Source organism: Canis lupus, chromosome 4, assembly GCF_048164855.1.
Source record: "Canis lupus baileyi chromosome 4, mCanLup2.hap1, whole genome shotgun sequence".
In the NCBI taxonomy this organism is placed as follows: Eukaryota; Metazoa; Chordata; class Mammalia; order Carnivora; family Canidae; genus Canis; species Canis lupus.
The window spans coordinates 80597394-80623796 of record NC_132841.1 but is presented as its reverse complement, the minus strand read 5'-3'; the positions used below and the strand labels follow the sequence as shown (position 1 = coordinate 80623796).

Below are 26403 nucleotides of genomic sequence, written 5' to 3'. Positions count from 1 at the left end.
AATCTTAGCAAATCTTCACAGTTGCAAACTTTATTTGAGCCTACAGTGAAATTCAGGAATTTACCACCTTTTTTCCCGCAAATAATGGAATACCACTTTACAGTGCATGAAAGTATATTAAACATAAATTCATAATTTTTATGAAATTAACATTTTAAAATTAGTGGCTGGAAAATATGGATTTCTCATGATGTTAGATTTTTTTTTACTGTATAACAATAAATCCACCCTCTAATAATCAACTGCAAATCATTTTGTTAATATACTATGCCTAGTATATGGGCTTTTAACATTAAGGTTACAAAACTTGGATTTGGAAACATCTTACCCATTGTGTAGGATGTACCCTTGCTGGAGAAACACACTATAAAAAGTTTTGGTAAGATATGTATAATTAAATTTTAACTTCTATCATACTGGATATTTAATGCAACCAATGTGTGATTTGCAAAGTCGTCAAAGGAATAATATTTAAGAAAACTTTAGAATGAAAATGATATTAAAATGTTGAAAAAATAAAATACATAAAATAAAATATAGGCTGAAAGATATATAAAATAATCAAGAAATAACAGGAAAATCCAGATAAACCATAGCCACAATATGTGTCAAGTTAAGGATGCACCATAGTTAGGTAAACAAGATAATTGGAAGAACATAATGATAATAATTTGTTTCATGGTAGATTTGGACAAGTCACAAAGAAATACATGGGATTTCAAGATAGCTTCCCCTAACATGATTCCTTTTTAATACAATGGAAACAAATATTTTCAGGCCTAATTATAAATTATAAAAAGGGACATTATATATTTTTAAAAATATCAAGACTCATGTTAAATATAGTTCATCAACAGATCATCTATATGTACTTTACTAACAATTCATTGTATATTGAAACATTATGAAAATGTCTTTTTAAAGTATGCTGCACTAAAATTGAGTAGGCTATAACAGAGTCACCTTATTTAAAAATTCACTTGTTCTACAGAATGATCTCATCAATGTATATTGCATTTCACAATGTTGGCTGATAAAAGAGAGAGGAAGTATGGAGCACATCATTCTACTTCTTTTAACTCCCAAAAGACTGCTAAATTATCCCACTTTCTTTCTTACTGATCCCAGAAACTTTTCAGAGATTTTCTCAACACGAGCTACTAACAGCCATTAACTAAATGAGCAGAATAAACACCTGAATTAAGATCTGTGCACTATGTCTGGTTTTCGACATTTACCTAGACTGGGATATAAAAGTAAATAATCCAAAAAATCATTTTGATTCCAAAATATGAATTGTGATTCTCCATTGTTCTTTATCTTCATGGTTGCATATTATTTGGTCTCGGTATAATCTTTATAGAGCAATTTGAATTTTTTATTTTCATTAAGTAAAATACATATATCAAAATGCAAGTCTAAGTTGACCAGTAAGTGCAAAATTAAAAGTCTTGCAGCCCTCGCATTCTTTGAGGGGTCCTGTCCCCCAGAGCAATAGCCCTCTGCCTATCAATTGGTTGAATATTCACTTCTTTTCTTGTAATATGCTACTACCCTATTTCTTGAATCATCAAATTTAAAACTAATTGAAAAAAAAATAACTAATTGTAATGTCCACCTGAAAAAGTGATGAATTCTCACACCTTCTCTTCTAGCACTTTTTTTTCCCCATTTATCAATTAAATGTTTGGTTCATTATATTTTATACTAGTGTGCAATGTAGGATATAGATATAACTTTATTTTTTCCAACTGGTTAGTCAGCTGCCACATCATACTTCAGAGAATAATCTGTCTTTTCTGCATTGGATAGAGATTCCCTAAATTTCCAAAATAGTTTGTCTAGTTCTGGATTTTTCATTCTATTCCATTGATCTTTGTCTCTACATTCATAAATATCATGCTATTCTAATTATTGATACTTAAAATGTAATATGGCTGAATGCCTTCTCTGTTTATTTCTATTAAAATTCACCTTAAAAATAAAATAATAAATAAAATTAATCTGTCTAGCCCATGGATGCATGATTTTTATATATATGTTTTTAAACTATATATAAACTACATGTAGAAAACTACATACATCTTAAATAAAGAGAATGATTAATTTTCACAAAATAAACATTCCATATAATACCTTCAGATTTAAAAAAAAGGTATATTACCAACCAATCATCTCTTCTACCCTAACCTCTGTTCTCTCAACTATTACCATTAATTTTGCCTGTTTTTAAATAATAAATTAATGCAGAGCTAGAAATGTCTGGCAACTTTTGCTCAACACAATGGTTGCAAAATCCATCCATGCTGTTGTTTCAGGAAGTAGTTCATTCATTTTCATTTTATGAATACACTACGATGTATTTATAAATTATATTGTTTATGAAAATTTGCATAATTTCCACTTTGAGGCTTTTAAAAATATAGCTTCTGAGTTCAATCTTGACATATCTATTTGTGTACAAATATATGCACTTAGGTTCCATATATCTAATTTGTATTTACTTGGTCATAGGTATTTATATGTTTATCTTTAGTGGATATGTAGCCAGTTTTCCAAGTGCATGTGTTGATATGTACTTCTAGCAACATATGAAAAGTGCATTTGCTCAATATCTTTAACATTTAGTATTTACCTTCTTCGTTTCTATCCATTTTTGGATGTGAGCCAAGAATTGTTTGGAGTAATCCTTTATTATTCTCCTAATGCCCATGAGATTAAGTAAACAGGACCTGTTTCATTTCTTTCTTTCTTTTTTTTTTTTTTACATATTTTTTATTGGAGTTCAATTTGCCAACATATAATAGAACACCCAGTGCTCATCCCTTCAAGTGCCCCCCTCAGTGCCCATCACCCGGTCACCCCATCCCTCCGTCCACCTCCTCTTCCACTACCTCTTGTTCATTTCCCAGAGTTAGGAGTGTCTCAGTTAATCATTAATTTCTTTCTTTCTTTTTTTCTTTGTTTAGCCGGGCTAGATATTTACAAATTTTATTGATATCTTGAAAGATACGTATTTTAGTTTCATTAATGTTCACTATTATTGTTCTATTTTCAGTTTTATTCATTAATTCAATTTTTATCATTCATTTACTTTTGCTTGCTTTAGGCTTGAATTTTTTTAACCTAAAATGGGTCATAGATTATTAATTTTAGACATTTCATCATTAACAAAATATGTTTTTAAGTGTTATGTATCTTATAATACTGATTTCACTGCATTGCACAAATTTAGACCTGTTGTATAAGATACTGCTCTTTACAAGTAAGAGCAGTGCATCTTTCCTCTTATAATCCTCACAATGTTTTACTTTTCTTTTTTTTAATTGCAAATTAATGCAAATAATTCATGTAGAGCGGACACTCTTCTTGGTCTCAAAAAATGCATCTGCTATCTCCAATAAGTATATTTGCTGTCAGTTTTTGCTTATAAATATTAATAAGTAAATTTTTTTCTTTGTCTTTATTTGGCAATCATTTTAAATTACAAGTGTTGAATTTATTAAATGATTTGTGTCACCTGAAATGACTGTATGACTGTGCATTATCAATTAATTTTTTGATTTATATTATTAGATTTTCTGATGGGAAAAGTGCCTTACATTTCTGAGATAAATGTTACTTGATCATGATGTTTTATTATTTTATACAATGTCAAATTCAGAATACATAGTTTGTAAATTCAATTGAATTAAGATTCACTTAATGCCTAAGTGAAATGGGCTTCTAATTTTCTTTTATTATAATCTACATAAAACAACTTTTTAATCATATATTTCTAGTTCTCTAGTGTACACTGAATTCATATTAGACTTTCCTACAGCTCTCAAGTTAGAACTTCACATGCTTTGATGCTTTGTGCTCCTAGGTTAATATTTTATTCTACATTTTTTCCCGTGGTTATTTTGGATAGTAGATATATTAAGAATTAATTCACATTGGAACAAACCATGAATTAAATAATGAAACTATTGTTAAATTTAACTAAGGTCAGCCCATAAGCTTTTAACAGTGCATTTTTCCTTTTACATAAATGGATAAGGAAGCTACAGATATCTAACCTTGTTGTGAAAGCAAACAATATTTGAGCTATACATAGTCTTAGGTAGGATTGAAACAAGTAAGGAACAACAGATTTCTCAGGATTAACATTTTAGATTCTCTATAGTATAGCTAAAGTGGAAAATGTCTATAATAAGCATGTCCCATCAACTGAAGGTGCTGGTCAAGTCCTATAGTGATTTGCACTCCCTATCCAAATATTTATTCTTGGATATTTGTACGTCTTTCCTGCACCTGTTTTTTTCTGCCGTACTTTACCCATACAGAAGATAACAGAATCATGCTCTCTAATTGTTTGTAAGTTTATGAAATGATTTGGTTAAGAATGTAATATAAACATAACCTAGATAATCCAATGGGACAAACCCAAAGCTATATACAATACAGCAGTATTGATAACTAAAAAATATTGTCACTGAAAGGCAACAAGAAATGACTAGTACTTCAAATAGCAGTTTTTGTTATAAAGATTATATTTATGCATTAATTTCAGGTGAAGGGGTAAAAAAGTAAAAAGTTGTAAAAACCAACAGTTGACTTTCTAGTAAACATAATCTTAATTTTTTTAAATGCTAGAGGCAATGGAAATAAAGACTCTTGATTGTAATTCTATAGATTACTTGATGCTATGTTGAACTATACAACTCTTATCTGGTAAATACTATCAGGAAATTCAGTGAGAAAAAAATCACCTGATTGTGTGGGAAATAATACATTATGAATGTTAAAAATGTATTTATAATAACAATTTTTACTGAGCCACTATGTTTAAAAAAATGGAAATGGAAACACACACACAAACTAAATTCAATGTGTTATGCTTTAATTAATTCACCTTTTTTCAAAGTTTGCCTTCTATATATTACTTACCCAATTTTCTTTTCAAAATTTGTACTTACATTCTGAAAAAAATGTAAATGTCTTGTTTCTGATTTGCAAATCAAATAAAAATGAGCAAATATTTCATTTGTGTAAATTCATTACTAATAGAAATATTTTAATAGAATTATTAGTACCAAAGTAAAATTTTGACAGAATAATGTATGTTTCATTTACTCCTACCTCAGCAACTCATAGGAAGATGTTAAATTTACTTCGGCTTTGAGACAAACTTTGGAAAAATTCCAACGAGAAGTCAATCCAAGGCTTAGGTCATTGTTGCTATCAACTATAATCTTGTGATGAGCTGCAAAATTGATGCAAGGGAGAGTTTATATGATGAAAATATTTGTTGTCCAGATATTTGTTGGCACTACAAAAATGACAAATCATTTTAGAGGTTTGATTAAGTGCAGTTATATATATATAAATTTGTTATTGTTCTTATTTAACAGTGGGTATAAATAGTGGTTGTGATCAATTTGGTTGTCAAATTTACTATGGAATTTAAATAAGACAGAGAGACATTTTTGTGGCATTGTTTTACAATTATATATCTATTTCTCTCCTAGATCTCATGTTCAAATCTAATGGCATTCCAGCACTATTTAATGCTTATATTAGAGGTACTTCGTGTAAAATATTTAGGACTATTCAAGTCTTACGGTGATCAACAAATACTAACATTATTGTTCATCTTTCTCCTTAAATGTTAGTTGTAGTGGTGATTGGAATAGTCTTATTTGAAGCATAACTATAGTACTAGTACTGTCAAAAGCAAGTTAATACTCAGATTATTTTTATGACAGTTACTTTAGATATAACTATGCATTTTTATTATTGAAAAAAAAGGACAAGTCCCCATTGAATAGATAAGAAAATAACAAGATGATTATAAATGTTCTAACAAAATATGTACTCTTTAGTGTTAATGGAGAAATGACTTCTTGTCTCAGATTTGAATTAACATATTTTATGCTAGGTAAATTATATGCAAGAGTAGAGATCAGGGACGCCTGGGTGGCTCAGTGGTTGAGAGTCTGCCTTTGGCTCAGATCATGATCCTGGGGTCCTGGGAGCGTGTCTCACATTGGATTCCCCACACAGAACCTGCTTCTAACCCTTTGCCTGTGTCTCTGTCTCTCTCTGTGTGTCTCTCATGAATAAATAAATAAAATCTTTAAAAAATAAATCAAATAAAATAAAATTATACAAGAGTGATTACTTGATAGCCTAATGTTCTCTAAATTCTTCCCATTAAGCTATTTAATTATTTCCTATGTTCTCTACTCTTCATTCAGTCTTAAACATTATAAATATTTCTTTTATTACATGTACTTTGCCTTTTTATTGTGGTTTAGGATATTACTTTCTAATTTTTAGATAACCATATTCTGCTGATATTAATATTTAAATATATTTATTATATAAGAATACAGAATAATACAACAGCTATATAGATATGCATGTGTATATATATGTTTTATATATGTACAAATGCATGTATGTATATGTATGCATGTGTATATATATTTTTTCTTTCTAATTCATTTCTAACTAAATAATTGAAAAAAATCCTGAGACAGTTTAATCAGGATCCTACTCTAATAACAGGAAAAACAAGAGTAATATCATATGAACTTTCACCCCTAGTAACAAAAACATCAATGCAAGGATGAAAACGATTTTAACTTATCAGTCATATTTCATTTTTCTCCAATGATAATTTTTTTCTTCCTTCTGCTGACAAGAAAAAAAAGTGCTTGGTTCTAACATTAAAGAACATATTTTATTTATAGCCAGGCAGCCTTGAAATTCTTCATTTTAAATCCCTGCTGAACTTTAGAGAAACCTTTAAAAACTCAATTACATTTATACTAGGCTTTTACCCCAACCTTCAGAGTTCAGAATTCAAATGCTTAGGGAAAAGCAACCAGTGCTAAAAATCTCCAGGACCATATGAGTGTCTTAATGAGAGCTATCCCTAAGCTTTGATTGCAAAAAGCATGGACAGTGTTTCTTCTCCAGGGAGAAAATATTGGGTGGTATTCAAATGAAAATGGTTGCTGGTTGCCACGATTGCCACAAAATAATTCTATACTCAGATATCTTTTTATTGGATTTTTAAAATTTTTCCATTATGGGAATGGTAGTTTATCAGATTAACGTTTTAAGGATACATCCAGAAAATTAGTAATCAAAGTAACATTAAAGCAAACTAACTTCTGAAGTTACTTTTTTTTTTTAGAGAGCATTTTCTAAGAGACAGCTTAGTAGCCATAAGTCCATATGGACACTGAACTTCTATGTTACTTTTAGCTTAATTTAGAGGATGGAGAAAAAGCATATTCCTAATTAATGAAGAAAGTAATTTTTGTGAAATAATTAATCATAGAGTCTCCCAAAAAGTGTAACTCATCATCACAGAAGACATTATTCCTCAAGAGTTCATTTGTTATTTCTTAGAAACTTTAAATGAAGAATTAGTAATGTTTATTTTTGTCTCTAAGGAAAAAAGACAAAACCCATAATTTGATAGGAAAACAAAAAAGTATAAATAAATTGTAATCTTTTTGAAGGTATTTCTCAGTACTAAAGACTTATGTTATGTATACAATATAACTTGAGCATTTAAATAACTGTAATTGTGAAATCTGGTCCTGAAAGTTTATACTGAAAATTTCTAAACCTTTGATTACATTAAAAATAGCATTAAAAAAAATGGCATTTTATGTCACAACAGACATAGAAAAAAAACACGTTATAAATTCAAGATATTAAAGCATATTTAGTTATTTAAGTAACTAATATTTCATGTATGAGTACATATGAATCAATTAAAGAAAGTTGAATTTTTCACTACAGCAACTGCAAGAGATCTTGGTTCTTATTTTTATGAATACAAGTAAATTATTACTTATGTCCAAAGCACGGATTTTAATTACCAAGTTTTTTCCAGTTAATCTTCATGTACAAATAGATCAAACACTCAAATGAAAGATTTTCTTTAAAATTTGTAATCAATATTATTACTAATGGTGGTCTTGATCATTTGATCTTGTTTTCTCTCATAAACATTTATTGATGACTTGCAAGGATCTAGTACTAAGTAATGTGTTGGCAACATACAAGTGAACGAAGTCCATTCCTCAAGTAACTCATAATGTCATAAGAAGACTAGTTTCCCAAACAGGAAATTATTAAATAAAATGTGGTAGGTGCAGTAATAGGTATATTAAAAGCGTATTAAGAAATGTTGCTAAAGGGAAGAAGAGAAAGAAAGAAAAGTGACAAAATATCATGTTAGGGTGGCATCTAGTAGAATGTGATGATGGCACAGCCGTATCTTAAGTAGTGAACAGAATGTAACTGGGGGAAAGTCTAATGTATTTTAGACACATGAAATACTACAGAAGTAAATTTATGGATTCAGGAAACAAAGAACTTTGTGTAGACAACTGTAAGATGTCTACACTTAGAATATAAAAATTCAATAGTTTTGTCAGATGAAACAAGAGATGCTGGTAGTAGTTTTGGAACTCACTGTAAATCCTCTAATGATAAGGAAACACTGGAGAATTTTAAAATTAACATTAAAATTAAATCTCTAAAATCTACCATTTTTTCCTCTCTAGTTACTGCAAGGAGGATGAGTTTGAAGGAAATAAGAAAAGAGACAGGGAATTAATCAGAAGAATGCCCTGGGTGCTCTGGTCTGGCTTTATAAAGGGAAAGAAGGTCGTAGAAATAGATAAAGGTGATTGCTTTATACGTTATTCCTTATGTCACTATGATTTCAGAGAATTATAATGTGATTTTATCTTATATAAAATGTGATTAAATAGCAAGGAATAGAACTCATTGAAATGCAATTTTATTTTTACATGATTATGGCAGACAGGGTCATATATATTGCTGAATATTTTTTCATATTTCTCTCTGTATAATAGAGGCTTAAAATTTTAAAATTACATTTTTGAAGTTCTTTTCAGATAATCTTTATGATGTGTTCTTGGTTCTATCTCATTTGATTCCATATGAGATTTGAATTCAGGACCAGTTCAAGGGAGATGGTTGGAAAATGAGTGACAGCCACCCACTAGAGTTGGAGCAGCGTGATTTTTGGATCTGACATTCATAGCAGTAGATTCTCACTTCCCAGATGATAACTAATAGGGTATGACTCAGAGGTTAACAGTTGGGTTAGCAGTTTTCTGACTGAAGCCAAAGCAGCACATCTTTGGTGGGCTGGTTCTATTGATATAAATATTGTTTAAAAGTAATTCCTAAGGTGGGGGGAGGGCACCTGGGTGGCTCAGTCAGTTAAGCCTCTGCTTTCAGCTCAGGTCATGATTTCAGGGTCCTGAATTTGAGCCCTTAGTCGGGCTTCCTGCTGAGTGGGAAGCCTACTTCTCTCTTTTCCCCCTGCTTGTGCTCTTTCTTGCTCTCACTCTTTCTCTCAAATAAATAAATAAAATATTTAAAAAAATAAAATAATTCCTAGGGGATGCCAGGGATTCTCAGCCAATTAAGCATCTGACTCTTGATTTCAGCTCAAGTCATGATCTCAGGGTCCTAGGATCTAGCTCCACATCAGGCTCTGTGGTCAATAGGGAGTCTGATTGAGATACTCACCCCCTCTCCCTCTGCCCTCTCCATCGCAAATAAATAAATAAATCTTTTTTTTTTTAATGAGTCATTCCTAAAAAAAAAAAAAAAAAAAAAAAAAAAAAAAAAACTATACATGTTCCTCTAGCTTTTGGTGATTACTACAGACATTATATGCTCTGTATTGAATAAGTACTTACTTTTTGGCATAAAATAGTTTGAGGTTTGAGTATAACTATCTGTATTTGATCCTGAATGATATGGTCAGACTAAATTATTTTCTTGAAACCAATCCTAACTAATTTGGGGTAGCAATGTACTCTGCTATAAAACCACAGTCATTGGCCTATATTGCAATTATGGTAACTCTATGATACAATGCGAGTCAATTAGGCACAAGTAGAAGCCTATTAGAAAATTCTGCATGGGCTCTCTGGCCCTAATATGTCTGCTTCCTATTGCCCTTTGCATTATTATCCTTTTAAATTTATTTTACTGCAGGAAATATGTCTTACTGACTGAATCTCTAATAATTATCATGTAGGCCCACAGGAAAAAAGCTAAGAGAAACGCAAAAATCTTGGCCTGTCAGCTTTGAGCCTTAGAATCATTGCAGTAACCTCCTTTTAGACATCTTAGGACATTGGAGGTATGGGAAAGAACCATTTTCAAGTTATTGTTAGGTTTTCTGTCATTTATACCTACAGCAAACACAACACTTTAATGAGTATGAAATTTTTCTATTACATGCAGAAGTTTCAGTTGTAAGCAACAGAAGCTGACTGTCTGTGAATAAGCCCAAATGGATTCAATAAAAAGAATATGAGGTAGTTTCAATAATATTTTTGAGGAATAGAAAACAACCATTAAGAATTGTACCTAAAAATATATATTAAAAATGACCCAAAGACGACACCACTGCTATTTCCCATCTGAAGCTACCTCTTGTTGAAATACTAAATATTTGAAATAAACAGAATACCAGACTGTCATCACTGCTGCCATCAACGCTGATGATTTGGCCATCACTTAAAAGGAATGTTATGAACCTTTATCACACTGCTCATTTCCAAACTTAAATTTGTAGTATTTCTGATTTGAGAGTCTCTTTTCCCAAGTCTGTCCTAGCTGGCAATGATTCTAAGAACTTCTATTTCTGGGATTTCCTTTGGTGTAGAAGGCCATGGGCTGGAAATCTTTCAATTATAACTAAGGATGTTGGGCAGCCTGGGTGGCTCAGCGGTTTAGCACCGCCTTTGGCCCAGGGCATGAACCTGGAGTCCCAGGATCGAGTCCCATGTCAGGCTTTCTTCATGGAGCCTGCTTCTCCCTCTGCCTGTGTCTCTGCCTCTCTCTCTCTCTCTCTCTCTCTTTCTCTCTGTGTGTGTATGTGTGTGTCTCATAAATAAATAAATAAAATGCTTAAAAAATAAAAAAACTAAGGATGTTAAACCTGGTGAGTAATCAGAAGCTTGACAGATTTTTACTACCCTGTATACGATTCTTTGATCTTTAGACCAACATTCATTTACATGATCAAATTTGTGTTTAGATTAAGTATAAAAGAAGTATTGCCATTTCATGATCTTAAAAATATACTATTGATATATTTCAAGTCAGTGTACAGTTTACTAATATTTCAATACTAAAACACTAAGAAACACAGTACCTACATGCAAATATACACATATAATCATGCATGTAAAAATCAAAACCCTGAATTATTAATGTGAAAATTAATTAAAAATGATCTAAACAATATATATGATAATTAAATAGAACCTAAGGTACAACATGGTGACTATAGTAAATCATAATGTATTGTATACTTCAAATTTGCTAAGAATAGATCTCAATTGTTCTTATCACAAAAAAATGGGAGGGGGTAAACATGTGAGTTGATGGTTATGTTAATTAGCTTGATTGTGATAATTGGAAGCAAAGGAGGAAAAAGGAACAATGAAAGGACTTTATTTTTGGATACAGTATCTCTCATAATAAAAAAAATAGATCATACTTTATAGCCTCTAAATAAAATAAAATTATCTAGCTTAAGTGAAATTTTGGCTTAATGCTGAAAGGACCATGAGTTCGTACATTATATGTTTACTTTAAATATAATTGAAATACCTATCCAGTAGCTAAGGATAAAAACTATCCTAGTTTTAGGGTGCCTGGATGCCTCAGTTGGTTAGCACCTGCCTTGGCTCAGGTCATGATTCCGAGGTCCTGGAATGGAGCCCCACATAGGGCTCCCTGCTCAGCAGGAAGTCTGCTTCTCCCTCTCCCTCTGCCCCTCCCCACTGCTTGTGCTTGGTCTTTCTCTCTCTTTTTCTCTCTCATTCTCTCTCTCAAATAAATAAAAAAAAAAATCCTATGCTAAGTTTTAAATTTCTGTGAATATATCTTGGCTTCAGCAATAAGGATATTAGCTTCTAATAGCAATAAAATTTCAATAGGCATTGTTTAGTGTTTCCTTCAGTCTCAGATTAAATCTTAAAGTTTTAGTATCTGAAAACAAGTTCAGGAAATTCATAGAGAATTTTAAAAAGAGAGAAATAACCCAATATTGCATTAGTTAACAGAATTTGACAGTTTCCCGTACTGCCATAAAAACTTATGTCCATAGACTATTCTCTTTAAAGTGTAAATTAGACTCAAATATCTGCAAGAGAAGTCTTCAAGTTTAATCTTAAAAACTTATAAACAAAAAAACAAGTAAACACTAATATTTCACTTCAATAATTTGTTTGGCAAAGAATACCATAAGAACATTTTAAAAATCAAATATTAGACATGGAATGATTAAATGCTAAAATAAAAATTCATTTGTAAGAATAAGCTTCAGTGAACAACAAGGCAAAAAATGGACTTAAGGGATGCCTGGGGGGCTCAGTCCATTAAGCATCTGCCTTCTGCTCATACCATGATCTCCAGGTCCTGGGATTGAGACCCTGCCTAATGGGGAGCCTGCTTCTCCTTTCCCCTGCCCTTCCCCCCTCTGCTCATCCTTTTTCTCTCTCTCTCTCTCATGCGCTCTTTCAAATAAATAAATAAATATATTTTTTTTAATTTTTTAAAAATATTCTTTTATTTACTCATGAGAGACACAGAGAGAGAAATAGAGGCAGAGACACAGGCAGAGGGAGAAACAGGATCCATGCAGGGAGCCCGATGTGGGACTCGATCCTGGGTCTACGGGATCACACCCTGGGCTGAAGGCAGCACTAAAACACTGAGCCACCAGGGCTGCCCAAATAAATCTTTTTAAAAGATGGACTCACATTCCTGAAAACGTGAAGCCTTCATTTTCATATATGGATCACATATTTAGGTTTGTCACAAGTTGTAATTATGTTGAACAGCAGTTAATCCTAATTAGATGTGAAATGCAGCTTTTTTTTTTTTTGATGGGTTAGTTTCTGTAGCTAAAACTGATTATTAATGTCTGATATGTTTTTTCTCTGTGTCTTTTAATTGTTTCTATGCCATACTGATTCTATTTACTTTCTTTGTACTACTAAGAAGTCTTTTTATTGTCTTTTTTAATAATTTTGTTATTTTAATGTTGTCAATATTTTAATATTTTAAAGATTTTTTACTCGGAGCTGAGGATTAATATAGGCTAATTGACTTAGCAGTACACAATGTGTCAGAAAGAATGAGCAACTGGAATGTATGCATTAAACAAAGTCTTATAAAAAATAGTTTATCTATACTCATAGGTGCAGAAATTTGAAATTTATTTGTCCCTTATAAATTTGATGGAGTGGGCTTTTAACATATTCATCAGGAAAATTTCTATTTGATTGAAGATATTTAACTTCACCTTTATAACAGAAGTGAATGGGTTTTTATCCCAGCAAGTATCAAGCTCCTCAATTTTTTAATAAGAAAGGGATATTGAGCTAACTATTTTTATACATGGATACACTTTCAACAAGTAATCAACAATAATGACTCCATATTACTTCCAGAAAATCACATCAAGACTATGTATTTCAGCTTCTATACATGTGTAAAAAATGTATTTGAAAACACTGCATCACAAGAATGGTAAAGTACACTTTAAATTTTACCTTCTAAAGTTACTGCTTGCTAACCTCAAGTATTCTGATTGGGGTGCATGCTCATTTTTAAATATTTTACAAATATGTACATGCTATGAATTAAATACAGTAAATATAGTAAAATAAACTTATGAACCATAGTAAATTGTCAATATTTGATTTATATAAATAGTATCATTTTTTCTTGCTTCTTACTGCTTTTATTGTTTTCACTCAATACTGTGTTTCGATTAATTACTAGTATGCAGCTATTTATTTAGAACTAAATTGGTTAGCAATATGAAATAATTTCAATGATATACAATATATTATTTACTCAGTTTATAATTTATGTTCATTCATGTTATTTTATAATTTACTTTTTATTTTGCAAGCAACTGTGCAATTATTATCTGTATACATGCTAATTTGTGCACATATGTGGAAATGACTCTAGGGTATATACAAAGAGATATAATTGTTATATATACTTATTCCTACTCTAAATTATGTCTTTGAATTTAGTTTCACCACCAGAAGGCTACACATCTGGTCTATATAATTCTAGCACCTTGCAGAATTGCTTCACTGAGTTATGCTTAATGTTTTGTGCCCATCATTAACAGTAGTATATAAAAAACAGTGTCGCGGAATGTACTCAAGCTTCCACTGCAGAAAATGCTGTCACTGCACAATCCTTTAGTGTTTTGCCATACTTTTCACATAAATTATTTCATTTTCTGAATTATCTCTTATGATAATATGAAAGATTTTATAGGACAATGATTATGAATTCAATAATTGAAAGGTATTTATTCCATCATTTTCTACTTTACTTTGTAAATCAAAAGGACAACTGAAGTTTAATTAAAACAATGATGTTGGTTTTTTAGATGTTCATGTTTCCCTAGCCTTACTAATTCTGTCTTATTCTTATCCAAAATATATTAGTCACATGATATATTTATTATTTTATCAAGTATTTAGAAAGCTACAGTGATTTCCAATGATAGGCTTAAATAAAATCAGTCTTAATATCTAATACCTGCCTTTTCTCTTGGTGTGTTGAATAGTATATTTTACACCTAGTGGAATATATATTAATAATTTGAAGGTAAAAGGAAATGCCATTTCTTCTTGATAACAACATGAAGAGCAAACAATATAGATGAGACCGGCTTTCCGCAGGTATAATTTCATTGCAAGTGATGTGTAGTAAATTAGATACTCATGAGGATAGTTTGGCTCCACCAATGTTCTCAAAGGCCCATTAATCTAAATGTAAATTAATATAAAATGAGAAGGATCTCAGAAACCTTTCCAGGTTAATAACAAATGTGCTTGGACATGTTGTGCATTCAGTCTACATAATGGAAAACTCTAGATAACATTTGAGTAATGATTCTTCCAGCATTGTTTAAGGGAAAGAGTGAGAATCTCTGGAAGGCATGGGAATTCTTGAAATTACAAATGACTTTTCCAAAGTATTTTATATATTCTTTAGGAAAATGTATAGTGTCAAATTCAACTGCATATTATGAATACAGGAAAAATCACTTACTAGGGAATGATGTCAATAAGATAGCAGAATAAGAGGTCCTAGACTTCTGTTCCCACACATAAATGATAATCTGGTAGCCATCCACAAAAGTGTACTGATGGGAGCTCTGGAACCCAGATAGGAAGATGCAAAACTTCGGTGAAGCTCAAGAACGAAGAGCGCAGCTTTGAAAGAGCAAGTCTATGATCCAGTGGCAGCCTTGCCAATGTGGTCCCTTCTACGGTTCAAAAGCAGACCTACTTCCTCTATAGACTTGGCTTCAGCCCTACTTGGCTTAGGTTGGCCACCAACCATTAAGGGACCTAAGAACAGTCATATCTATCCATACCCTTGGTGATTGGCCCAGTGGCTGCTGACCTGATTCCAGATCCTGAAATGGCCCTGAGACCTGGCTCTTATACCATCTGTCATAGTCCCACAGGTAGTCCAACATGGCTAGGGACCTGTCCAGGCACTTGGCAGGAACCCACGCAGTGGCCAGAAGGACCCACACCCATCTATTTCCCCAGTAGAAGGTCCACTATCTGTCCACAGCAGCCCCATAACTGGACCTGTTAACCAGCCTGTGGTCTCAGAGGCAGTCTTATCCACCTGGGGATCTTACAGGAACCATGTCTGTCCATGCCCTAGTAACACTTCTGAAACCTGCAGACTGAACTATAGACCTGGGAACAGCCATCGGACCTGACAGACCTACTTGTTTAATATCCCCAGATGCAGGGATCCCTGGGTGGCGCAGTGGTTTGGCTCCTGCCTTTGGCCCAGGGCGCGATCCTGGAGACCCGGGATCGAATCCCACGTCGGGCTCCCGGTGCATGGAGCCTGCTTCTCCCTCTGCCTATGTCTCTGCCTCTCTCTCTCTCTCTCTCTCTCTCTCTTTGTGACTATCATAAATAAATTTTAAAAACTTAAAAAAAAAAAAAAACTTAAAAAAAAAAAAGATCCCCAGATGCAGACCCATCTGTCTGGGGATCTGGCCAACAGGTATGTGAAAAAGTGTTCAATATCACTAATCATCCGGGAAATGCAAATAAAGACCACAAGGAGATATTACCTTATACCTGTTAGAATAGCTATATTAAAAAGACAAGAGATAACAAGGATTGATGACAATGTGGAGAAAAGGGAACCCTTGTGCACTGTTGATGGAAATGAATATTGGTACAGCCACGATAGAAAACAGTATGTATATAATTAAATAATTATAATTACACAATTAAATGAAAATAACCCTTAAAAATGTAATTTTAAAATGCATTTTAAAAAATGTATTTTAATTCCTTAAACAATGTGTTTAACAGCTCCTGTGAGTTCTAAATTCTTGACTTGAGGTAGCTCATAAGAGAAAGGTTATCTTAAACTGCACAGAAGTTTATTTCCTACTAATTCTATTTCTGTTGTCTTTTTCCTACCTTATCAACAGTAGACTGAGTTTTACCACATATTTTCTAAACTCCATTCTTACAAAACTAATAAAATATAAATCAATCTGGCAGTAAAGGAAAAAAAGGACTACCAAATATATGTCAAATATAACATATATTAAAATTATTTGTTGTTTAGTTTCAAATTTAACTGAATGTCCTTTTTTTTTTTCTAAACCTAGAAACCCTAGGAAATATCAACTCAACCAACACAAAAGCAAGTGAAGCTGATATATGACCACTTTCTAATTTGGCAACCAGTACCACATATATAGCCATAAAGTCTAATTTCCATTTTTCCTTTAAAACAACATCCTGTATTAAGAGTGCATCTGCATATATTGTTCCACATGTCTGGAAATCTGTCAAGTACCCAGTGAATTTAGTACTATCCTAAATTTGATCCTATTAAAATGCAGGACTGCTGATATAGTGCTTTTTATTTTAATATGTGAAGCACTACAATATTTACTCCATTGCTTTTAGAATTCCATGAATCTATCTTATGATAACATGAAGCTGATTAATGTATTCACTCAGTAAATACTTATTGAGCATTTACCACATCCCATATTCTTAAAAAAATTCAATATTTCATTCATTGCTTTCTCCTCAAATGTACTTGTTTAACTGACCAGATCCAATTATTTCGGAAGAAAAAGACTCTCCTATATGAACACTGAAGGTTGTTATGGATTGAATTCTATCCCCTAATAAAACTATGTTGAAGTCCAAACCACTTGTACCTCAAAATGTGATCTTATATGGACACAGGATCTTTACAGAGGTTAAAATTAGTCTATTAGGGTGAGCCCTAATCCAATATGGCTGGTGTCCTTTCTAAAGGGGAAATTTGGACACAGACAGACACATAGAGAAGGAAGGCAATGTGAAGAGATACAGGAAGAAAACCATGTGAGGCTGATGGCAAAGGTTGACATTATGCTGCCACAAGCCAAGAAGTGTCTGGGTCAACCAGAAACTGGAGAAGGAAAAATCCTCTACAAATTACAGACAGAACGTTACCCTGTCAATGCCTTGATTTTGTACTTCTAGTCTCTAGAACTGTGAGAAAGTAGGTTTATGTTGTTTTATGCCACTAAGCTGTTGGTACTTTGTTGGCAGTCCTAGGAAACTCGCACAAAGCCCATTTAATAGACAACATAACTTACTCTCCTAGATCTGGCTTTATATATTCTTAGCATTTTACCTCAGGTAATATTTTATAATACTGAATATTATATTTTTTATATAATTGGTTTTATAATTTTATAATTATAAATTATAATTTTATTATATATAATAAATATGACCAATATAATTTTATTGGTCAAGTATTTGCATAACTTGACCAATGAAATATACATAGCTGGGATATTAATCTATAATATTTTTAAATGTTTTTATTTAAAAAAATTATGGAATGCTGATCATATGGCAGTCACTTTAAGGTTTCACAGAGAAAACAGTAATCAACATCACCTCAAGATTTTCAGAATCACGTATCTTTCATTAAAATCAGCACATCAAACAATGGTCCAAAACAAGATTTAGTATAACCAAGATGGGAAGTAAAATTAGACATGTTACTATTTTTGTTACTGCATTTATATCTCTATCCTTATCCTGATCCTTATTTCTATGTCTATATTTATCTCTATCTAAATTGTATCTTTATATCTATTTCTATTTTTTGAGATCTATTACTTATTTTAGAAAGAAAGCATGAGCAGGGGGAGGGGTGGAAGGAGAGGGAGAGTGAGAATCTTGAACAGATTCCCCACTGAATGTGGAGCCCAATGCAGGGCTCCATCCCAGGACCCCGAGATCATGACCTGAGCTTAAACCAAGTCAGACGCTCAAACCGACTGAGCCACCCAGGTGCCCCTGTATCTGTTTCTGTACGCACATCATACAGTATTTAGAAATGGGAGGAAGGCTTTATTTTCAACAGAATAAAATACTATTAATTTGATAGACTTAGAAATCTATGCAAAGATAGTGCCACAATGCATAGTCCTCTAATACTAACACTACAATTTCACTTGTACATTATGCAATGTAAGTGTAACTGTGATTGATTATGTGATTCTTGGGGGAAAATCATAAACTTTGTATTACTATTCAGAAAATTTAATTAAAATGCCAATAGCATTTTAGGATTTACTTTTAGAATAATCAGAAACTAAAATTATTCTATGTTGCATTCAGAGTTGTGCCATAAGAAAATGAAAGCAATTTTAGCAACAAAATAACATCAAGACAATGAGGCATCACAATGTTATGTCATCATGAACTAACTGATTTTATATTAACTTTGTGAATTCCAAAGCGTAAGATATGGCCTCTGTCTAAACAAAAATGTTGATATTGACATAAACATGGTTTCAATTACTTTCATGTATCCAAATATAGGCTTTCTCTTTTAATTAATGAAGTATATCTCTCTTAACCTTAATCATATTAGAAGTTTTATTTTAAACCAAACTTAAACAATATTACTTTTCTAATTTCTGAGGGGTAATATCTCAGTTGGTGGAACTATAGAATATAACAATACATTTTGTAGCACTTATTATGTGCCAGACAGCGTTCCAAACAAAATATATTTATGTAATGTATGTGTTTACATACATGTACCCTCAAATTCTCTTCATTTTTAGGTAGGAATACACCGGTTTTATTATTAATTTTCAAATGAGAAAGCTGTAATTGATGCAACTCAGATTTCAACTTTAGTAATCTGGCTCCAAAACTCATTATTTTAAAAGCCATGCAAGAACTTGCAAAGACATGGGTGGAGCTAGGGAGGGTAATGCTAAGCAAAATAAGTTGGTTAGAGAAAGACAAATACCATATGATTTCACTCATATATGGAATTTAAGAAATAATACAGATAAACATAGGAGGGGAAAAGGAAGAGAGGAGGGCCAGAAAACAGACTCTTACCTATAGAGAACAAACTGAGGTTTACTGGAAGAGAGGTGGGTGGGGAGATGGGTTAAATAGGTGATGGGTACTAGGAGGGCACTTGTGATGAGAGCTCAGTGTTGTACATAAGTGATATAGCACTAAACTCTACACTTGAAACTAAAAAAAAGTTATAGAATTGATACGTATATGCAAATATTTAGCAGATATATATGTATATGTGCACTTATTACATATGTATGTAAAATATTTTAAAACATATCACCTTACTGTTAAACAATGCAAGATAATATATGCTTATCGTAAAACTATTTATATAAAATTACTAAATGTAATAACACAGTGCTGTTAAAATGAATACATGAAAATTTTTTTTTGCAAATATTGAAGCAGATGTATCTGATTTCAGAAAATTATGCCTTTTGAGAGTACAAAAGAACCAATATCAACATGAGCTACTGTCCCCTTAAATTTCTGCTTTTTGTTTTGTTAGTATCTATTTGAATTGACTATAAAAATCATACCTCATTTTATTGCTCTTTTCTTCATAGTACTTTGCAGATAATTGTGGGTTTTTTTTTTAAAGATTTTTACTTATGAGAGACAGAGAGAGAGAGAGGCAGAGACACAGGCAGAGGGAGAAGCAGGCTCCATGCAGGGAGCCCGACGTGGGACTCGATCCCGGGTCTCCAGGATCACGCCCTGGGCTGAAGGTGGCACTAAACCGCTGAGCCACCAGGGCTGCCCCTAATTGTGTGTGTTGTTGTTTTTTTTTTTCACAAATTGAAGGTTTGTGGCAATATCACATTGAGCAAGTCTGTAGGCGCCATTTTTACCAACATTTGCTTACTTTGTGTCTCTGTGTTATATTGGAAACTCTCACAATATTTTAAATTTTGTCATTATATTTGTTGTGATGATCTGTGATCCGTGATCTTTGATGCTATTCTGTTTTGAGAAGCTGTCAACTATACCCATATAAAATAGCAAACTTGATAAATGTTGTGTTCTGACTGCTGTACCCACCACCTGTTCCCTCATCTCTCTCCCTCTCCTCAGGCCTCCCCCTATTGTCTGAGACACAATGGCATTGAAATTAGTCCAGTTAATAACCCTACAATGACCTCTACGTATACAAGTGAAATAAAGAGCGGCACATCTCTCACTTTATTTAAATCAAGAGCTAGAAATGATTAAGCTTAGTGAGGAAGGTACATCACTAGCCAAGAGAGGACAAAAGCTAGGCCTCTTGCACCAGTTATCCAAGTTGTGAATGCAAAGGAGAAACTATTAAAGATTGAACACACAAATGATAGGAAAGTGAAATGGCCTTATTGCTGATTCAGAGGTCAGACGAGCCACAACATTCCTTTTAGCCAAAACCAAATCCAGAGCAAGACTCTAACCCTCCTTGATTATATGGAGCCTAAAAAGGAGATGAATCTGCCGAAGAAAAGTGAAGGCAGCAGACATTGGTTCACGAGGTTTAAGGAAAGAAGTCATCTCTATAACATAAACTGCATGATGAAGCAGCAAGTGCTGATGTAGAAGCTGTACCAAGTTATCTAGAAGATCTAGCTCAGATCATTAATAAAAGTAGATACACTAAACAACAGATTTTCATTGTCCTGAGACTATAGTTTTGGAAGATGATGCCATTCAGGACTTTCACAGTGAGAGAAGAGTCAACACTGCATCAGAGCTTCAAAGGACAAGCTGATTCTCTTGTTAAGAGTGAATGCAGCTCGTGACTTTAAGTTGAAACCGATGCTTCTTTACCATTCTGAAACTTCTAGAGCCCTTAAGAATTATGGTAAATCTATTCTGTGTATGTTCTACAAATGAAATAACAAAGCCTGGATGACAGCCCATCTGTTTCCAACATGGTTTACTTAATATTTTAAGCCCATTGTTGAAATCTATTGCTCAGGAAAAAAAATTATTTCAAAATATTAGTGCTCATTGACAATGCACCTGTTCACCCAGGAGCTCTGATGGAGATGTACAATGAGATTAATGTTGTTTTCATGCTTGTTAACACAATATCCATTCTGCAGCTCAATGATTAAGGAATATTTGTGATTCTCAAGTCTTATTATTTAAGAAGCATACTTTGTAAGGTTATAGCTGGCATACATAGTGATTCCCTGGATGCATCTGGGCAAAGTAAGTTGAAAACCTGGAAACGATCCACCATTTTAGATCCCATTAAGAAAATTTATGATGTATCTGAAAAGGTCAAATAGCAACATTAGTGGAAATTTGGAATATTCCCACTGATGGATTCCCACTTTCGGAAGATTCAACCCTCATGCATGACTTTGAGGGATTCAAGGCTTTAGCTGATGAAGTAACAACAGATAAGGAGGAAATAGCAAGAGAACTAGAAAAAGAAGTGGCTACTGAAGATGTGACCGAATTGCTTCAACCTCATGATAAAACTTGAATGGATGAGGTGTTGTTTCTTATGGATGAGCAATGAAATTGGTTTCCTGAAATAGAATCTACTTCTGGTAAAGATGCTGTGAAGATTGTTAAAATGACAACAAAAGATTTAGAATATTTCATAAACTTAGCTGATAAACTAGTGGCACAGTTTGAGCGGACTGACTCCAATTTTAACAGAGGTTCTACTGTGGGTAAAATGCTATCAAACAACATCACATGCTACGAAGAAGTCATTTGTGAAAGGAAGAGTCAATTTATTTGGCAAACTTTATTGTTGTCCTATTTGAAGAAATTGTCTCAGTCACCCTAACCTTCAGCAAACACCACCCCGATCAGTCAGCAGCCATCAGCATCAAGACAAAACTCTCCATCAGCTCAAAGATTACAATTTGCTAAAAGCTCAGATGGTGGTTAGTAATTTTTAGCAGTAAAGCATTTTTAAATTAAGATATGTACTTTTTAGACATAATGCTATTGCACACTTAATAAATTATAGTCCAATAGTAAACAGAACTTTGGAAAGTACTAAGAAACCAAAAAATCCATTTGACTCTCTTTATTGTCATATTTGCTTTATTGCAATATTCACTTTATTGTGGTAATCTAGAATCAAATTCACAAATGTCTCTAGATATGCCTGCACTGGATGAAATACCTTGATTTTTCTTTCTTCTTGCCTCATTCCCCTCTATGTGTCCTATGCACAGCATAAATCATACCTTCTGGCTATAGAAATTTCTTAAAGAGAATTCTTTCTAATTTCCTCCTAAATAAAGGGAAGTAAGAAATAAATTCTTCTATTGTTCTTCAACTTAAAAAAATGAAAAAATGTTTATATTTGATAGAACTTATGTGTTTTTTTCATAATTTAAGTTTTTTATTTATATCATATAGTAAGACAATTTTAAATTAAAATTGCCTTGAGGATTTTCAATATTTTGTTGAAAAACTACAACTCAGTTTGTGTCTTGAAAAAATTTCTGAAAGGTATCTTGAGATAAATAATAAGTCTTTTTGAAAGGATATTTCTAAAAACCTGACAATAAATTAGAGTATATAAAAGTTAGCCTAAACAGATTTTTTAACAGGCATAAATTTAACCAAAGAATCAGTGATTTTGTTGTTTTGTTTTAAGAATCAGTGATTTTGAACTTAGCAAGGATCTCTAACAAAACCATTTGTTCTAGTCCTCAAGTGCTCAGAGAAAAATTAGATTTTATCAGTATATTGTAAATGAGGCAATAGGAACATTGGAAAAGGGACTCATAGTTTCTGGAGGGGAGTAGTCTGGGAAAATAAAGGGAAAGTTTTACGGTCCTTATTTCTGAACTTCATCTCTGATACAAAATACTTCACTCTATTTTTTATTGAATTAGTGATATTTCAAATTAAATTATGCTCGAAACTCTAGGTACAAACTAGTAGTGCCTTCTTTTAGTAGAATTTGAGTATCTCTCTGTTAAAAATGAATTTATATCTCCAGTAATAAATTAGAAATCTTGCTGTGTTTATTTTATGTATTTAACTGTTATGGTATGAATTAAATTTCAGAACTAATTGCAAGGAAAAATTCAACTTTTTGTTTTGTCAAAATAATTTAGGACTGATCATAGAACACTATTTTTACATTCTAGATTCAGAAAAAGTTTCATAACTTGTGTACTTTAAAGAACAGTAATACTTGGCATTTTTCACTTAAGACAACATAAATATTGAAACTGATTTTTTTTTTTTTAGTTTTTCCCCTCACAGAAATTTAATTCTTGCCAGTGAAAGCAGGCTACATGTACAGGTTAAATGAAACTACATCTAACATGAGGAAATTTATTTAACAAAAAGATATTTTGGCTCACCATACTTTCTTTTTCCTTCTAGTTGCTCCGTAATGTGACCTTCATTTTCATTGTGAGACCTATTTCATTTTTAACTTTTTATTCAAATTTGACTGGATAAGAAATTTAATTTAGTAATTCCAAGGGAAAAAAAGTTTATACAGTGCATGAAAAATATTATACAGATTTTACACTTTACACCAACACTAGAATCCTAGAATTAAGTCAAATGGAATGCCCATATTGGTAGGTCTTCTGGAGTTATATTTTTTTAAGGAATTTTAGAAAAAATTACTTATATAACCACACAATCTTTAAATAGTTACTGGAGACATGGAGTTTTTTAGGCACTGAAGCTGGTGTTCCATGGGAATACAAGGAAGAAACCCATAACGTAGATAACCAAAGCCAGAATGGATAAAATGAAGAATATAATATGATTAGAAAGGAAATTTCTTATTACAGTAAAATTGACTAGTTTATATAGAGGAAAAAAAGGGTTATCAGACTTGAAAACTAAGCAAATGCCTTTTATACAGTAGTTTAAGGCAGAATAAGGGGTAAAACTAATAATACTTTTATAATCACATAAATCAAGGTCTGAGTCTCTCATTTTCATCTGTGTGACTCCAGACAAATCTTTTAATATTTTGATACTTCTAAACCTTGATCTGTTCTGGTTAAGCTCCATGCTAATTTCTAACTGATATTCCATAATCCACAAACCCAGAAAAAAGGGAGTCACTCTCAGTGCTTACTTACATTGAGGAATTAATGCAATTAAATTGCTAAAGTAGATAATATAACCTGGTAGTCATGCATAAAATATCTTAGAATGAAGTGAGAATATTGTTAGAAGGAGTCTGCAATGCTCTGGGTTAAATAAAAAAAAAAAGGTGGGGGTGGGGGGATCCCTGGGTGGCTCAGTGGTTTAGCGCCTGCCTTTACCCAGGGCATGGTCCTGGAGACCTGAGATCGAGTCCCACGTTGGGCTCCCTACATGGAGCCTGCTTCTCCCTCTGCCTGTGTCTCTGCCTCTGTGTGTGTATGTGTGTGTCTCTCATGAATAAATAAATAAAATCTTTTTAAAAAATTGTCTCCTCTCTTTTTGATACTCAGAATAGCAGTACAAAAATATAGTAAAGTCAAAACCCACCCTGATGCTATCCCTATGCTAAGTTTGCTACTTCTATAGCACTGTTCTAAATTAAATATAGGTCATGTTTTTGAATATTCAGCAATTCTCTACGAATCTAGACTCAACACAGCAGCAGGGCAAGAGAGTGAAAACCTATCCGTAGTAAGAGCTTGTGCATAGAGTTAGAGAAGATAAACATTGGAAAAAACTATCAGAAAATCTGACACAATGGAAGGCTGCCACTTCCCATGTTAGAGTAGTCAATGGATACTACTTCCTGTTCTCAGGAGCAGCTTTCTACAGGCTTAGGTTCAGAAGGGGAAGAAGATATGTGGGTGGTGTCTACACCATAGTGCAAAGAAACCCAATTGTGGTATGAATTGCTTTCATTTGCATAGAAAATTCATATTCATTCCTGTTTCAAATCAATGCTATGATTGAAAGACAAATGACTTCGTTTTATTCATGACAAATATTTTATAGTGTAATATTTGTATGATGTTATACCTTGCTGCAAAAGAAATCGTTAAAACAAATACATATTAAAATACTCTTCATATATTTTGGAATTGACAACTTGATTAACGTACATCCATCACAGTGAATGGCAACATAAATGCTATGCCAGGAGTTCTGTAATTACCATGATCTTTCAGAAAATAATTAGAATTAAAGGGAAGGTTGACAGCTTTTCTCTAGAGAAACTTGAAAGTATATGATACATCTTACCAGAGTTTAATTTTGATGGCATGCTTGCTCCTATTTTATTAATGATGGATTTATGCAATGTGAGTCACAAAACAATGATTGACAAAAACCCAAAAGCACAAAAATCAATATGGAGGGGAAGTATGTTTTCACTTGTATCATCTAAGAATGGCTTAACATTCTCACAGGGAACAATATCACATAAAATCAATTTCATTTTTATTCCAAACCCAAATCAAAGGAGGGAACAGTAGCTCTATATATATTGTAGCAGAGATATGAGTAGAAAGTAAAAATTAGTAAAATGAACATTGTAATACCAGAAATAAAATTATTGGTATTATTAGCAACAATAACTACTACATACTGCTCTTATATTGAGTTTGATTGCAATTAATACATAGTAAGTCTAATTTTCAGTATAGATATTTTTCATATTATTTCCTATAGAACTGCAGTCCTAAAAAATATAGTTACAGGGTAACCAACAGCCATATAAATTGGTAGTTAATATTTAGTTCATATGTTTCTAGCTTAAATATGCACATTCTTTCCAGATTAACAAAATGGTCTTAATAAAATGTGAAACTCAAAATTAAGTATGGGGTCGGAGTATTTATAATCGAAAGTGCTTCAATTCTAATTCCCCTAGTACAAACAATGTAAGGAAAATAAGACCAGGCTAACTTAATAACAACCCAATATTTTTTTTCATTTTCTATTTCGCATATGAAATTGAGAAAGGTATTATTTCTGCTCCCCT

The 26403-nt window shown here is 32.5% G+C and overlaps 1 long non-coding RNA gene across 1 annotated transcript in view; it reads right to left on the bottom strand.

Annotated features, from left to right (window-relative positions):
* Nucleotides 1-5248, bottom strand: part of LOC140632719 (uncharacterized) — a 33127-nt gene extending 27879 nt beyond the window's left edge. The window contains exon 1 of the long non-coding RNA XR_012030402.1: nt 5125-5248. This is a non-coding gene — a long non-coding RNA (uncharacterized lncRNA). The remainder of the gene's footprint in view (nt 1-5124) is intronic.
* Between the last annotated feature and the right edge of the window lie 21155 nt (nt 5249-26403).